We start from the raw sequence: 15,751 nt of genomic DNA on the forward strand, positions 1-15,751 counted from the left end.
AATCATGTGGTGGGGGCATACTTCCAAAAGATTATTGAAGCGCTCCCAGTATTCAAAGAGAGTCTCATTGTCATCCTGAACAATTGTGGAGATATCCTTCCTTAGCTTATCAGTAACTTCAGATGGAAAGAATTTCTCCAGAAACTCCTTTCTGAGTGTATCCCAGTTGGATACATTTGCTAGAGGTTGAGTGTAGTACCACTCTCTTACTTTTCCCTCAAGAGAAAACGGAAAAGCTTTCAGCAGAATTGAAGTTTCATCAGTGCCATCACGCCTGACAGTAGAACAGGCTGCCTGGAAATCTCTCAAGTGCTTGATAGGGTCTTGAGCAGGTAGGCCATGAAACTTGGGCATCAAATTTAGCAGTGCGGGCTTTATTTCAAAATCTGTAGCTACCACCGGATGATGCGCTTGAAACGGTTGCATTGTAAAATCAGGGGCTCCTTCCTCCTGGATGGTAACTCTCCTAGCTGCCATGTTTTTTGCGCGTAAAACAACCGAATCATTAGAACGGGGGCTGGTTTCTTCCTCAGATTCACTTTCAGATCCGCCCTCAGAGCGGGCTAACCGACGCTGTTCTCGCCTTATTCGTGAAATTGTCCTTTCCATTTCGGGATCGAATATTAGCAAGCGCGGATCAGGAAGTGAACGCGTCATTTGATAGAAGAAACATGCAGCTCATAGTAGCAAATTAAAATAAAATGCAAATAAATAAATTCTAATTAATAAAATTAGCACTCTATTGCAACTCCCCGGCAACGGCGCCAAAAATTGATGAGACGCAGAAGCTGGTGAATTAAAAATTATTAAATTGGTTGCGTTGCAAGTATAGTTCTTAACTCACTGAAAATCTGCCTATCAATTTAAAAGTATGTCACAGAGAATTTCAATTAAAAATTACTGGGAGTTTTAAGTCCCAGGTCGTCTCTCAACGAGTTGCAGAAAAGTGTGCTATCTTATTAATCAGATGTTCCAAGAAGTTGAGCTAAGTAAATTGGGATGTAAATTGAGGAAATTTAAATAATATGAATAAAAGCCTTGACTGTGAGTTGATTAGTTGGAATCTCTATTATGGATGGAATGATTTTAAGATTGATTTATAATTAATGGTTGCTCTGTTTGCTTATCCTTTACTATGTAAGGGAAAGTCAAACAAGTTGGGATGCTAGATCTGTTCACAAGTTGCAACCCACTTAGTTCAAAGGGATTGGCGTTGGTGACAGGATAACAATCCAACAATTAACCCAATTACAAATTTTCTTTCAATCCTTCCAACTCAAGAGTTCCTTTTTAATCAACTCCCCATCAAGTAAAGAAACTACTCACGCATTGTAAATAATAAATCCATAACACATGAAAGGGGATTAAAGGAAGACATGATTATTGGAATTGAAATTGAATTAAAAAGAAATAATCCTTGCATTAAATAATCATAAAATTATCTGAATGACAAAATTGAACAAAGCAAAGAACATGGAAGAATGAAACCAAGTTAAGAAAACAAACTAGAATGATGAAGTCTTGATGAGGAAATAACTCTTCTCAATGTTCCAATGCTAAGACCAATTGAAAATTAAAATTCTAAAAACCTAGAGAGAAAAACCTAAGAGAATAAAAACTAGATCTAAAACTGTCTCTGAATGAATGTGTTATTTGTTTCTGCATGTTCTCTGACTCTAGTCTTCTGTTCCGGGCCAAAAACTGGGCCGAAATAGGGTCCAAAATTGCCCCCAACAAATTCTGCAGGTTATGCAGATCGCACATGTCACGCGATCGCGTCATCCATGCAGACGCGTCTTTCGCGTTTTTCCTCGCCACGCGTTCGCGTCGTCCACGCTACCGCGTCGCTTGGGCTTTCCAATCCGCGCGGCCGCGTGAGCCATGCGGCTGCGTTGCTGCGAATTGCTCTCCTCCGCGCGGTCGCGTGAGCCATGAGACCGCGTCACTTCTCGCTGGTTATCTCCTCAAATTCTTGTGTTCCTTCCATTTTTGCTAGCTTCCTTTCCAATCTCCAACTCATTCATGCCCTATAAAGTCTGAAACACTTAACACACAGATTACGGCATCGAATGGAATAAAGGAGAATTAAAATTGAATAATTAAAGTCTCTAGGAAGCAGTTTTCAAACATGTAATAAATTCAGGAAGGAAATCTAAATGCATTCTAATTTAATGAATAAGTGGGTAAGGATCATGATAAAACCACACAATTAAACACAATATAAACCATAACATAGTTGTTTATCAATTCACCTCTGCTATTGTAGGGTTCTCAGGATCATAAGCTTCTTCCTCAGAAGATGCCTCTTGAGTACTGTTGGATGCAGCTTGCATTCCATTCAGACTCTGAGAAATCATGTTGACTTGCTGAGTCAATATTTTGTTCTGAGCCAATATGGCATTCAGAGTATTAATTTCAAGAACTCCCTTCTTCTGAGGCATCCCATTATTCACAGGATTCAGAGTATTAATTTCAAGAACTCCCTTCTTTTGAGGCGTCCCATTATTCACAGGATTCCTTTCAGAAGTGTACATGAACTGGTTATTTGCAACCATGTCAATGAGTTCTTGAGTTTCTGCAGGCGTTTTCTTTAGGTGAATGAATCCACCTGCAGAATGGTCCAATGACATCGTTGATAATTCAGATAGACCATCATAGAATATATCCAGAATGGTCCATTCTGAAAGCATGTCAGAAGGACACTTTTTGGTCAGTTTCTTATATCTCTCCCAAGCTTCGTAGAGGGATTCACCTTCTTTCTGTCTGAAGGTTTGAACATCCACTCTAAGCTTACTAAGCTTTTGAGGAGGAAAGATCTTGGCTAAGAAAGCCGTGACCAGCTTATCCCAAGAGTTCAGGCTATCTTTAGGTTGAGAGTCCAACCATACTCTAACTCTATCTCTTACAGCAAACGGGAAAAGCATAAGCCTGTAGACCTCAGGATCAACCCCATTGGTCTTAACAGTATCATAGATTTGCAAGAATTCATTCAAGAACTGAAAAGGATCTTCAGATGGAAGTCCATGAAACTTGCAGTTCTGTTGCATCAGAGAAACTAATTGAGGTTTAAGCTCAAAATTGTTTGCTCCAATGGCAGGGATTGAGATGCTTCTTTCATGTAAATTGGAATTAGGTGCAGTGAAGTCACCAAGCATCCTCCTTGCATTGTTATTATTTTCGGCCATGTCTCCTTCTTTTTCAAAAATTTCTGTCAGATTTTTTCCAGAGAGTTGTGCTTTAGCTTCCCTTAGCTTCCCCTTCAGAGTCCTTTCAGGTTCAGGATCAGCTTCAACAAGAATGTTCTTATCCTTGTTCTTGCTCATATGAAAAAGAAGAGAAAGCAGAAAAGAAAATATGGAATCCTCTATGTCACAGTATAGAGATTCCTTTATGTGAGTAGAAGAAAGTAAGAATAGAAGAAGGAAAAGATGAGAATCCAAACACAGGGGTGGGGATAGAAGTGTTAATGGATGAATAAATAAATAGAAGGAGATGAGAGAGAGGGAAATTCAAAAATTAAACAAAATAAAATAAAAATATTTTAAGATTAAAGTTAAAATTTGAAAATTAAAATTGAAATTAAATTAAAATTAAAACAATTAGTTAATTAAGAGAAGGATTTTTGAAAAAGAGGGAAGGGATTTTCGAAAATTAGAAGGAGAGAGTTAGTTAGGTAGTTTTGAAAAAGATACGATTGAAACAAAAAGATATGATTGATTAAAAGAGATTTGAAATTTATTTTTTAAAAAAGATATGATTAAAATTGAAAAAGATATGATTGAAACAAAAAGATAAGATTAATTGAGAAAGATTTGAAAATCAAATTTAAAAAGATAAGAGGTTAGGGGAGAAGTTAGAAAGAATTTTGAAATTGATTTTGAAAAAGATATGATTGAAATTGAAAAGATTTAATTTTGAAAACTAAATTTGATTACTTGACTAACAAGAAACAAAAAGATATGATTTTAAAATTTAAAGATTGAACCTTTCTTAATAGGAAAGTAACAACTTAATATTTTTGAATCAATCATATTAAATGTTGGTATTAATTTCGAAAATATGAAATAAAAATAAGAAAAAGATTTTGAAAATAATTTTTGAAATTTTTGAAAATTCAAAAGAAAAATTGAAAAAGATTTGATTTTTGAAAAGGATTTGAAAAAGATAGAATTTTTAAATTGAAAATTTGATTTGACTCATAAGAAACAACTAATTTTGAAAATTTTTTGAAAAAGTCAATCCAAATTTTCAAAATTTTTAGAGAGAAAAAGGGAAAGATATTTTTGATTTTTGAATTTTTAATGATGTGAGAGAAAAACAATAAAAAGACTCAATGCATGAAAATTTTGGATCAAAACATGTGATGCATGCAAGAACACTATGACTGTCAAGATGAACACCAAGAACACTTTGAATGTCAAGATGAACACCAAGAACTTATTTTTGAAAAAATTTCAAGAAAAGAAAACATGCAAGACACTAAACTTAAAGATTTTTATTCTTTAGACATTAATAATTCAAGAATGCATATGAAAAACAAGAAAAGACACAAAACAAGAAAATATGAAGATCAAACAAGAAGACTGGCCAAGAACAACTTGAAGATCATGAAGAATGCAATGCATGAAATTTTCGAAAATAATTAGAAAGTTAAAAAGATGCAATTGACACCAAACTTAAAACTTGACTCTAGACTCAAACAAGAAACACAAAAAATATTTTTGATTTTATGATTTTGTAAACTTTTTTTTTTTGGATTTTTCGAAAATATTTTGGAAAACGAAAAAGAAAATTTTTTTTTTTGAAAAGTTTTCGAAAATAAAAAGAATAAAAACAAAGACTTAAAATTAAAATAAAATTACCTAATCTGAGCAACAAGATGAACCGTTGGTGCACGAATTATGAATCACACTTTTCACAACTCGTACCACTAACCAGCAAGTGCACTGGGTCGTCCAAGTAATACCTTACGTGAGTAAGGGTCGAATCCCATGGAGATTGTTGGTTTGAAGCAATCTATGGTTATCTTGTAAACCTTAGTCAGGAAGTCAATTATGTTTATCAGTCAAATTGCGAATAACCAAGAGAGCATAAATTAAAGGTTACTTGTTATGCAGTAATGGAGAATATGTTGGAGTTTTGGAGATGCTTTGTCTTCTGAATCTCTGCTTTCCCCTGTCTTCTAATTCACGCACGCACGTCCTCCTATGGCAAGCTGTATGTAGGGGATCACCGTCGTCAATGGCTACATCCCATCCTCTCAGTGAAGAATATGCTCACATGCTCTGTCACAGCACGGCTAATCATCTGTCGATTCTCGATCATACTGGAATAAGATTCTTCATCCTTTTGCGTCTGTCACTAACGCCCAGCACTCGCGAGTTTGAAGCTCGTCACAGTCATTCGATCATTGAATCCTACTCGGAATACCACAGACAAGGTTTAGACTTTCCGGATTCTCATGAATGCCGCCATCAGTTCTAGCTTATACCACGGAGATTCTGATTAAGGAATCTAAGAGACACTCATTCAATCGGATATAGAACGGAGGTGGTTGTCAGGCACACGTTCATGGTTTGAGGAAGGTGATGAATGTCACGGATCATCACCTTCATCACAGTTAAGCGCGAATGAACATCTTAGATAGGAACAAGCGTGTTTGAATGGAAAACAGAATTTCTTGCATTAATTCATCGAGACACAGCAGAGCTCCTCACCCCCAACAATGGAGTTTAGAGACTCATGCCGTCAAAGAGTACAAAGTTCAGATCTAAAATGTCATGAGATGTAAAAATAAGTCTCTAAAAGTTGTTTAAATACTAAACTAGTAGCCTAGGTTTACAAAAAATGAGTAAACTATGATGGATGATGCAGAGATCCACTTCTGGGGCCCACATGGTGTGTGCTGGGGGCTGATATTTAAGTAATTCACGTGCAGAGGCCATTCGTGAAGTTGAACGCCAGTTTTTGTGCCAGTTTGGGCGTTCAACTCCAGCTTTTGATCCTTTTCTGGCGCTGGACGCCAGAATTGGGCAGAGAACTGGCGTTGAACGCCAGTTTACGTCATCTATCCTTGGGCAAAGTATAGACTATTATATATTGCTGGAAAGCCCTGGATGTCTACTTTCCAACGCAATTGGAAGCATGCCATTTCGAGTTCTGTAGCTCCAAAAAATCCACTTTGAGTTCAGGGAGGTCAGAATCCAACAGCATCAGCAGTCCTTTTTCAGCCTGAATCAGATTTTTGCTCAGCTCCTTCAATTTCAGCCAGAAAAATACCTGAAATTACAGAAAAACACACAACTCATAGTAAAGTCCAGAAATATGAATTTTTTCTAAAAACTAATGGAAATAAACTAAAAACTAACTAGAACATACTCAAAACTATACGAAATTAACCCCAAAAAGCGTATAAAATATCCGCTCATCAACCGTCAGTTGTCCAAACTCGAACAATCCCCGGCAACGGCGCCAAAAACTTGGTGTGCAAAATCGTGATTATTCCTTCCTTAGTAACGGCGCTAAAAACTGTATACGCACGTTCATGTTTCTTAACTCTGTTTCACAACTTTGTAAAACTAACCAGCAAGTGCACTGGGTCATCCAAGTAATAAACCTTACGTGAGTAAGGGTCAATCCCACAGAGATTGTCGGTTTGAAGCAAGCTATGGTTACCTTGTAAATCTCAGTCAGGCGGATTCAACTGATTTTATGAATTGATAAGTAAAAGATAAATAAAATATAAAATAGGATAGTGGTACTTATGTAATTCATTGGTGAGAATTTCAGATAAGCGTATAGAGATGCTTTCGTCCCTCTGAACCTCTGCTTTTCTGCTGTCTTCATCCAATCTTTCCTACTCCTTTCCATGGCAAGCTGTATGTTGGGCATCACTGTTGTCAATGGCTACTTCCCGTCCTCTCAGTGAAAATGGTCCAAGATGCTCTGTCATGGCACGGCTATTCATCTGTCGGTTCTCGATCATACTGGAATAGGATCCATTGATCCTTTTGCGTCTGTCACTACGCCCAGCACTCGCGAGTTTGAAGCTCGTCACAGCCATCCCTTCCCAGATCCTACTCGGAATACCACAGACAAGGTTTAGACTTTCCAGATCTCAAGAATGGCCATCCATGGGTTCTAACTTATACCACAAAGACACTAATAACTCGGACTCGGTCCCCTGTATTAGATATCCAAGAGATATCCATTCAATCTAAGGTAGAACGGAAGTGGTTGTCAGGCACGCGTTCATAAGTTGAGAATGATGATGACTGTCACGATTATCACATCCATCATATTGAAGTGGGAATGAATATCTTAGAAGCGGAATAAGTTGAATTGAATAGAAAAATAGTAGTACTTTGCATTAATCTTTGAGGAACAGCAGAGCTCCACACCTTAATCTATGGTGTGTAGAAACTCTACCATTGAAAATACATAAGTGATGAAGGTTCAGGCATGGCCGAATGGCCAGCCCTCACAAAAGTCTAAGATAGCATAAAACTAATCAAAGATAATGTAAATACAATAGTAAAAAGTCCTATTTAAACTAAACTAGTTACTAGGGTTTACAGAAATGAGTAAATGATTCAGAAATCCACTTCTGGAGCCCACTTGGTGTGTGCTTGGGCTGAGCATTGAGCTTTACACGTGTAGAGGTCTTTATTGGAGTTGAACGCCAGTTTGTAACCTGTTTCTGGCGTTTAAGTCCACTTTGCAACTTGTTTCTGGCGTTTGACTCCAGAATGCAGCATGGAACTGGCGTTCAATGCCAGTTTACATCGTCTATCCTTAATCAAAGTACGGACTATTATATATTGATGGAAAGCACTGGATATCTACTTTCCAACGCAATTGAGAGCGCGCCATTTTGAGTTTTGTAGCTCCAGAAAATCCACTTTGAGTGTAGGGAGATCAGAATCCAACAGCATCTGCAGTCCTTCTTCAACCTCTGAATCTGATTTTTGCTCAAGTCCCTCAATTTTAGCCAGAAAATACCTGAAATCACAGAAAAACACACAAACTCATAGTAAAGTCCAGAAATATGAATTTTAATTAAAAACTAATAAAAATATACTAAAAACTAACTAAATCATACTGAAAACTTTGTAAAAACAATGCCAAAAAGTGTATAAATTATCCGCTCATCACTTACCTTGAGGACAAGAAGAAGTTCCCAGTCATCATTGCAAGGGAACTCACTTCTCAACAAGAAAAACAACTACTCAGTGTGCTGAGAAAACATAAGAAAGCAATTGGATGGAGCTTGGCGGATATAGTAGGCATCAGCCCCTAAGTTTGTGAACATAGAATATTCTTAGAAGAGAGAGCAAAGCCTGTCCGTCAACCGCAAAGAAGATTTAATCCCACCATCTTAGAATTTGTCAAGAAGGAAGTGACCAGGCTACTTGAAGCAGATATCATTTACCCGATTTCAGATAGTGAATGGATCAGCCCAGTACAAGTAGTGCCCAAGAAGTCTGGAGTCACAACAATAAAGAATGAGCATGGAGAGCTTCTGACAACTAGAGTGCAGAATTCATGGAGAGTTTGCATTGACTATAGGCGTCTCAACTAAGCCACTCGCAAGGATCATTACCCCTTGCCATTTATTGATCAGATGCTTGATCGCCTGTCAGGTAAATCTCATTATTGTTTTTTAGATGGTTATACAGGATACTTTCAAATTCATATAGCTCCTGAAGATCAGGAAAAGACTACTTTTACATGTCCCTTTGGAACTTATGCTTATAAGAGAATGCCTTTTGGCTTATGCAATGCACCTGCTACTTTCCAAAGATGCATGATGAGTCTTTTCTCTGATCTTGTTGAGAACTGTATGGAGATTTTTATGGAAGATTTCAGCATATATGGTGATTCATTTAGCCTTTGCTTGGATAGTTTATCTAGAGTATTAGACAAGTGTGTTAGTACAAACCTTGTATTAAATTTTGAAAAATGTCACTTTATGGTCAAATAAGGAATTGTACTGGGACATGTTGTGTCTAATACTGGCATTTCTGTAGATCCAGCAAAGGTGGATGTTATTTCTAGTTTACCTTACCCCTCCTCCGTGAGGGAAGTCCGTTTGTTCATTGGCCATGCAGGTTTTTACAGGAGATTTATTAAGGACTTCAGTAAGGTAGCACTGCTTTTATCCAGATTGCTGCAGAAAGATATTGAGTTCGAATTCAGTGAGAGCTGTATGCAAGCGTTTGATAAGCTGAAGATCGCCCTGACTCAAGCCCCAATTGTGAGAGGACCTGACTGGAGCCAGCCATTTGAAATCATGTGTGATTCTTCCAACCATGCAGTAGGAGCAGCGCTGGCTCAGCGTGAAGGTAAGGACCCTTTTGTAATTGCTTATGCATCTAAGACCTTAGATGCTGCTCAGTCTAATTATATTACTACTGAAAAAGAGCTTCTTGCTATTGTTTTTGCTCTGGATAAATTCTGAGCCTATTTACTTGGTACTAAGGTAGTAGTGTATGCAGACCATGCAGCTTTAAAATATTTATTAGCTAAAAAGGAGTCCAAACCAAGGCTAATACGTTGGATACTGCTGCTGCAAGAATTTGATTTAGAAATTAAGGATAGGAGTGGTAACCAGAATTTAGTGGCAGACCACTTGAGTCGCCTTGAGCACATTAAGGATGACTCCACTCCTATAAATGATAATTTCCCATTTGATAACTTACAAGCAGTATCTGAAGTAGTTCCTTGGTATGCACCTGTAGCTAATTATCTAGTTAGCCACACTTTTCCTCTAAATTTTACTAAGCATCAGAGAGACAAGCTGAAAAGCGAGTCCAAATATTATATATGGGATGATCCATATTTATGGAGGTGTGGTGCTGACCAGGTAATTAGATGGTGTGTACCTCAATCAAAATTCCAGTCTATTTTAGAGGCTTCCCACTTGGTGTGCGAAATCGTGATCATTCCATTCCTTGGTAACGGCGCTAAAAACTCAATACGCACGTTCATGATCTTATATCTGTTTCACAACTTTGTACAACTAACTAGCAAGTGCACTGGGTCGTCCAAGTAATAAACCTTACGTGAGTAAGGGTCGATCCCACGGAGATTGTCGGCTTGAAGCAAGCTATGGTCACCTTGTAAATCTTAGTCAGGGGGAGTAAATTGTATTAAGAAATTATAGTGGATGAAAATAAATAAAATATAAAATAGGATATTGGTACTTATGTAATTCATTGGTGAAAATTTCAGATAAGCGTATAGAGATGCTTTCGTTCCTCTGATCTCTGCTTTTCTGCTGTTTTCATCCAATCAATCGTACTCCTTTCCATGGCAAGCTTTATGTAGGGCATCACCGTTGTCAATGGCTACATCCCATCCTCCTGTAAAAATGGTCCAATGCGCTGTCACTGCATGGCTAATCATCTGTCGGTTCTCGATCATATTGGAATAGGATTTACTATCCTTTTGCGTCTGTCACTACGCCCAGCACTCGCGAGTTTGAAGCTCGTCACAACCATCCCTTCCCAGATCCTACTCAGAATACCACAGACAAGGTTTAGACTTTCTGGATCTCAGGAATGGCCATCCATGGGTTCTAACTTATACCACGAAGACGCTAATAACTCGGACTCGGTCCCCTGTATTAGATATCCAAGAGATATCCATTCAATCGAAGGTAGAACGGAAGTGGTTGTCAGGCACGTGTTCATAGGGGAATGATGATGACTTTGTCACGATCATCACATTCATGTTGAAGTGCGAATGAATATCTTAGAAGAAGAATAAGTTGAATTGAATAGAAAAACAGTAGTACTTTGCATTAATCTTTGAGGAACAGCAGAGCTCCACACCTTAATCTATGGTGTGTAGAAACTCTACAGTTGAAAAATACATAAGTGAGAGTTTCAGGCATGGCCGAATGGCCAGCCCCCATTATCTAAGAACTAAACGTCCCAAGATGATCCGAAGATGAAAATACAATAGTAAAAAGTCCTATTTATACTAGACTAGCTACTAGGGTTTACAGAAGTAAGTAATTGATGTAGAAATCCACTTCCGGGGCCCACTTGGTGTGTGCTTGGGCTGAGCATGAAGCTTTCACGTGGAGAGGTCATTCTTAGAGTTGAACGCCAGTTTGTAATGTGTTTCTGGCGTTGAACTCCACTTTGCAACTTGTTTCTGGCGCTGAACGCCAGACTGCAACATGGAACTGGAGTTCAACGCCAGTTTGCGTCATCTAAACTCGGGCAAAGTATGAACTATTGTATATTGCTGGAAAGCCCTGGATGTCTACTTTCCAACGCAATTAAGAGCGCACCATTTGGAGTTCTGTAGCTCCAGAAAGTCCACTTTGAGTGCAGGGATATCAGAATCCAACAGCATCTGCAGTCCTTCTTCAACCTCTGAATCTGATTTTTGCTCAAGTCCCTCAATTTCAGCCAGAAAATACCTGAAATCACAAAAAAACACACAGACTCATAGTAAAGTTCAGAAATGTGATTTTTAATTAAAAACTAATAAAAATATAATAAAAAATAACTAAATCATACTGAAAACTATGTAAAAACAATGCCAAAAAGCGTATAAATTATCAGCTCATCACAACACCAAACTTAAATTGTTGCTTATCCCCAAGCAACTGAAAATCAAATAGGATAAAAAGAAGAGAATATACTATAAATTCCAAAATATCAATGAAACATAGCTCCAATCAGATAAGCGGGACTTGTAGCTTTTTGCCTCTTGAATAGTTTTGGCATCTCACTTTATCCATTGAAGTTCAGAATGATTGGCATCTATAGGAACTCAGAGTTCAGATAGTGTTATTGATTCTCCTAATTCAGTATGTTGATTCTTGAACACAGCTACTTTATGAGTCTTGGCCGTGGCCCTAAGCACTTTGTTTTCTAGTATTACCACCGGATACATAAATGCCACAGACACATAATTGGGTGAACCTTTTCAGATTGTGACTGAGCTTTGCTAAAGTCCCCAATTAGAGGTGTCCAGGGTTCTTAAGCACACTCTTCTTTTGCTTTGGACCTTGACTTTAACCGCTCAGTCTCAAGTTTTCACTTGACACCTTTACGCCACAAGCACATGGTTAGGGACAGCTTGGTTTAGCCGCTTAGGCCAGGATTTTATTCCTTTAGGCCCTCCTATCCACTAATGCTCAAAGCTTTGGGATCCTTTTTATTTATCCTTGCCTTTTGGTTTTAAGGTTTATTGGCTTTTTGCTCTTGCCTTTTGGTTTTAAGAGCTTTTGGCTTTTTCTGCTTGCTTTTTCTTTTTCTTTCTATTATTTTTTTTTGCCATTTTTATCTTTTTTTTTGCAAGCTTTCTGTATTCACTGCTTTTTCTTGCTTCAAGAATCAATTTTATGATTTTTCAGATTATCAAATAACATTTCTCCTTATCATCATTCATTCAAGAGCCAATATATTTAACATTCTTAAACAACAACTTCAAAAGACATATGCACTGTTCAAGCATTCATTCAGAAAACAAAAAGTATTGTCACCACATCAAAATAATTAAACTAGTTTCAAGGATGAATTCGAAACCATGTAATTCTTGTTCTTTTGTAATTAAAACATTTTTTATTCAAGAGAGGTGATGGATTCATAGGACATTCATAACTTTAAGGCATAGACGCTTAAATACTAGTGATCATGAAGACAAAAATATAAACAAACATAAAGCATAAAAATCGAAAAACAGGAAAATAAATAAACAAGGAGATTAAGGAATGAGTCCACCTTAGTGAGGGTGGCGTCTTCCTCTTCTTGAAGAACCAATGGTGCTTTTGAGCTCCTCTATGTCTCTTCCTTGTCTTTCTTGCTCCTCCGTCATAGCTCTTTGATCTTCTCTAATTTCATGGAGAATAATGGAGTGCTCTTGATGTTCCACCCTTAATTGTCCCATGTTGGAACTTAATTCACCTAGAGAAGTGTTGATTTGTTCCCAATAGTTTTGTGGAGGAAAGTGCATCCCTTAAGGCATCTCAGGGATTTCATGGTGAGGAATTTCCTCATACTCATGTTGAGGTCCATGCTCTCTTGTTTGCTCCATCCTTTTCTTAGTGATGGGCTTGTCCTCTTCAATGAGGATGTTTCCCTCTATGTCAATCCCATCCGAATTGCAGAGGTGGCAAATGAGGTGAGTAAAGGCTAACCTTGCCAGGTTGGAGGACTTGTCAGCCACCTTGTAGAGTTCTTGAGGTATAATCTCATGAACCTCCACTTCCTCCCCAATCATGATGCTATGGATCATGATGGCCCGGTCTATAGTAACTTCAGACCCGTTGCTAGTAGGAATGATTGAGCGTTGAATGAACTCCAACCATCCTCTAGCTACTGGTTTGAGGTCAAGCCTTCTTAGTTGAACCGGCTTGCCTTTTGAGTCAATTTTCCATTGAGCTCCTTCCACACATATGTCCATGAGGACTTGGTCCAACCTTTGATCAAAGTTGACTCTTCTAGTGTAGGGGCGTGCGTTCTCTTCCATCATTGGCAAGTTGAACGTCAGCCTCACATTCTCCGGACTGAAATCTAAGTATTTCCCCCGAACCATGGTGAGCCAATTCTTTGGGTTCGGGTTCACACTTTGATCATGGTTCCTGGTAACCCATGCGTTTGCATAGAACTCTTGAACCATTAAGATCCCGACTTGTTGAATGGGGTTGGTTAGAACTTCCCAACCTCTTCTTTAGATTTCAAGTCGGATCTCCGAATACTCATTCTTTTTGAGTTTGAAAGGAACCTCAGGGATCACTTTCTTCTTGACCACAACTTCATAGAAGTGGTCTTGATGAACCTTAGAGATGAATCTCTCCATCTCCCATGACTCGGAGGTGGAAGCGATTGCCTTCCCTTTCCTCTTTCTAGAGGTTTCTCTGGCCTTAGGTGCCATAAATGGTTATGGAAAAACAAAAAGCAATGCTTTTACCACACCAAACTTAAAATGGTTGCTTGTTCTCGAGCAAAAGAAAAGAGAAAGAAGTAGAAGAAGAAGAAAAATGGAGGAGATGGAGGGAGAAGGTGGATTCGGCCAAGGGGAAGAAGAGAGGGTTGTGTTGTGTGAAAATGAAGAAGGAATGAGGGGTTTATATAGGAGTGGGGAGGGGTTAGGGTTCGGCCATTTAGGGTTGGGTTTTTTTGGGGAAGAGAGGATGGATGTGAGTGGTGAAGAGGTGATGGGAAAGAGTGATTGAGTTGATTGGTGAGGGGTATTTTGGGGAAAAGTGATATGAAAAGGTGTGAAGAGGAGAAAAGAAAGGTAAGTGGGGATCCTGTGGGGTCCACAGATCCTGAGGTGTTCGAGGATTTCTCATCCCTTCACCTTTGAGGTGTGTAAAACGCCCTATATATGCAATCCTGGCGTTTAACGCCAGACTGTAGCATGTTTCTGGCATTAAACGCCACTTCCATGCTTGTTTTGGGCGTTCAACTCCAGTCTGCAGCATGTTTCTGGCATTGAACGCCAGTATGGTGCATGTTTCTGGCGTTAAACGCCAGTCTGATGCTTGTTTCTGGCGTTTAACGCCAGCTTTCCTCTGGGTGCAATCCTGGCGTTTAAACGCCAGATTGCTGCTTGTTTCTGGCGTTTAACACCAGTTTCATGCTCTGTTCTGGCGTTAAACGCCAGCCAGATGCTCCTTACTGGCGTTTAAATGCCAGTAAGCCCTTCCTCCAGGGTGTTCTATTTTCAATGCTGTTTTTCATTTTGTTTTTTATTTTTCAATAGTTTTTGTGACTCCACATGATCATCAACCTAATAAAACATGAAATAACAAAGAGAAAATAAAATAAAAATGATTAAATAACATTGGGTTGCCTCCCAACAAGTGCTTCTTTAATGTCAATAGCTTGACAGTGGGCTCTCATGGAGCCACACAGGTGATCAGGTCAATTTTATAGACTCCCAACACCAAACTTAGAGTTTGGATATGGGAGTTCAACACCAAAACTTAGAGTTTGACTGTGGGGGCTTTGGTTGAGTCTGCAGTGAGAGAAGCTTTTCATGCTTCCTCTCCATGGTTACAGAAGAAGATCCTTGAGTTTTAAATACAAGGGATTCCTCATTCAGTTGAAGGATCAATTCTCCTCTATCCACATCAATCACAGCTCTTGTTGTGGCTAGGAAGGGTCTTCCAAGAATGATGGATTCATCCTCATCCTTCCCAGTATCCAGGATTATGAAATCAGCAGGGATGTAAAAGCCTTCAACCTTTACTAACACGTCCTCTACTTGACCATAAGCCTGTTTTCTTGAGTTGTCTGCCATCTCTAATGAGATTCTGGTAGCTTGCACCTCAAAGATTCCCAGTTTCTCTATTACAGAGAGGGGCATGAGGTTTATCCCTGACCCAAGGTCACATAGAGCTTTCTCAAAGGTCAAGGTGCCTATGGTACAAGGTATTAAGAACTTTCCAGGATCCTGTTTCTTCTGAGGCAATCTCAGTTGATCCAGATCACTCAGTTCATTGGTGAGCAAGGGAGGTTCATCTTTCCAAGTCTTATTACCAAATAATTTGGCATTTAGCTTCATGATTGCACCAAGGTACTTGGTAACTTGCTCTTCAGTAACATCTTCATTCTCTTCAGAAGAAGAATACACATCAGAGCTCATGAATGACATAAGGAGGTTCAATGGAATCTCTATGGTCTCTAGATGAGCCTCAGATTCCTTTGGTTCCTCAGAGGAAAACTCCTTATTGATCTCTGGACATCCCAGGAGGTCTTCCTCACTGGGATTCACGTCCTCC

General features: G+C 38.7%; 2 non-coding genes across 2 annotated transcripts; both read left to right on the forward strand.

Annotated features, from left to right (window-relative positions):
• On the forward strand, positions 1–108 carry LOC112761740 (small nucleolar RNA R71). Its single transcript, XR_003182120.1, has one exon. It is a non-coding gene; the product is annotated as a small nucleolar RNA R71 (small nucleolar RNA).
• A 2,576-nt stretch (positions 109–2,684) lies between these two features.
• LOC112761691 (small nucleolar RNA R71) lies at positions 2,685–2,792 on the forward strand. The gene has a single exon (XR_003182074.1). It is a non-coding gene; the product is annotated as a small nucleolar RNA R71 (small nucleolar RNA).
• Positions 2,793–15,751: the final 12,959 nt, after the last annotated feature.

The sequence above is a fragment of the Arachis hypogaea genome, chromosome 16, assembly GCF_003086295.3.
Source record: "Arachis hypogaea cultivar Tifrunner chromosome 16, arahy.Tifrunner.gnm2.J5K5, whole genome shotgun sequence".
Taxonomy (NCBI): domain Eukaryota; kingdom Viridiplantae; phylum Streptophyta; class Magnoliopsida; order Fabales; family Fabaceae; genus Arachis; species Arachis hypogaea.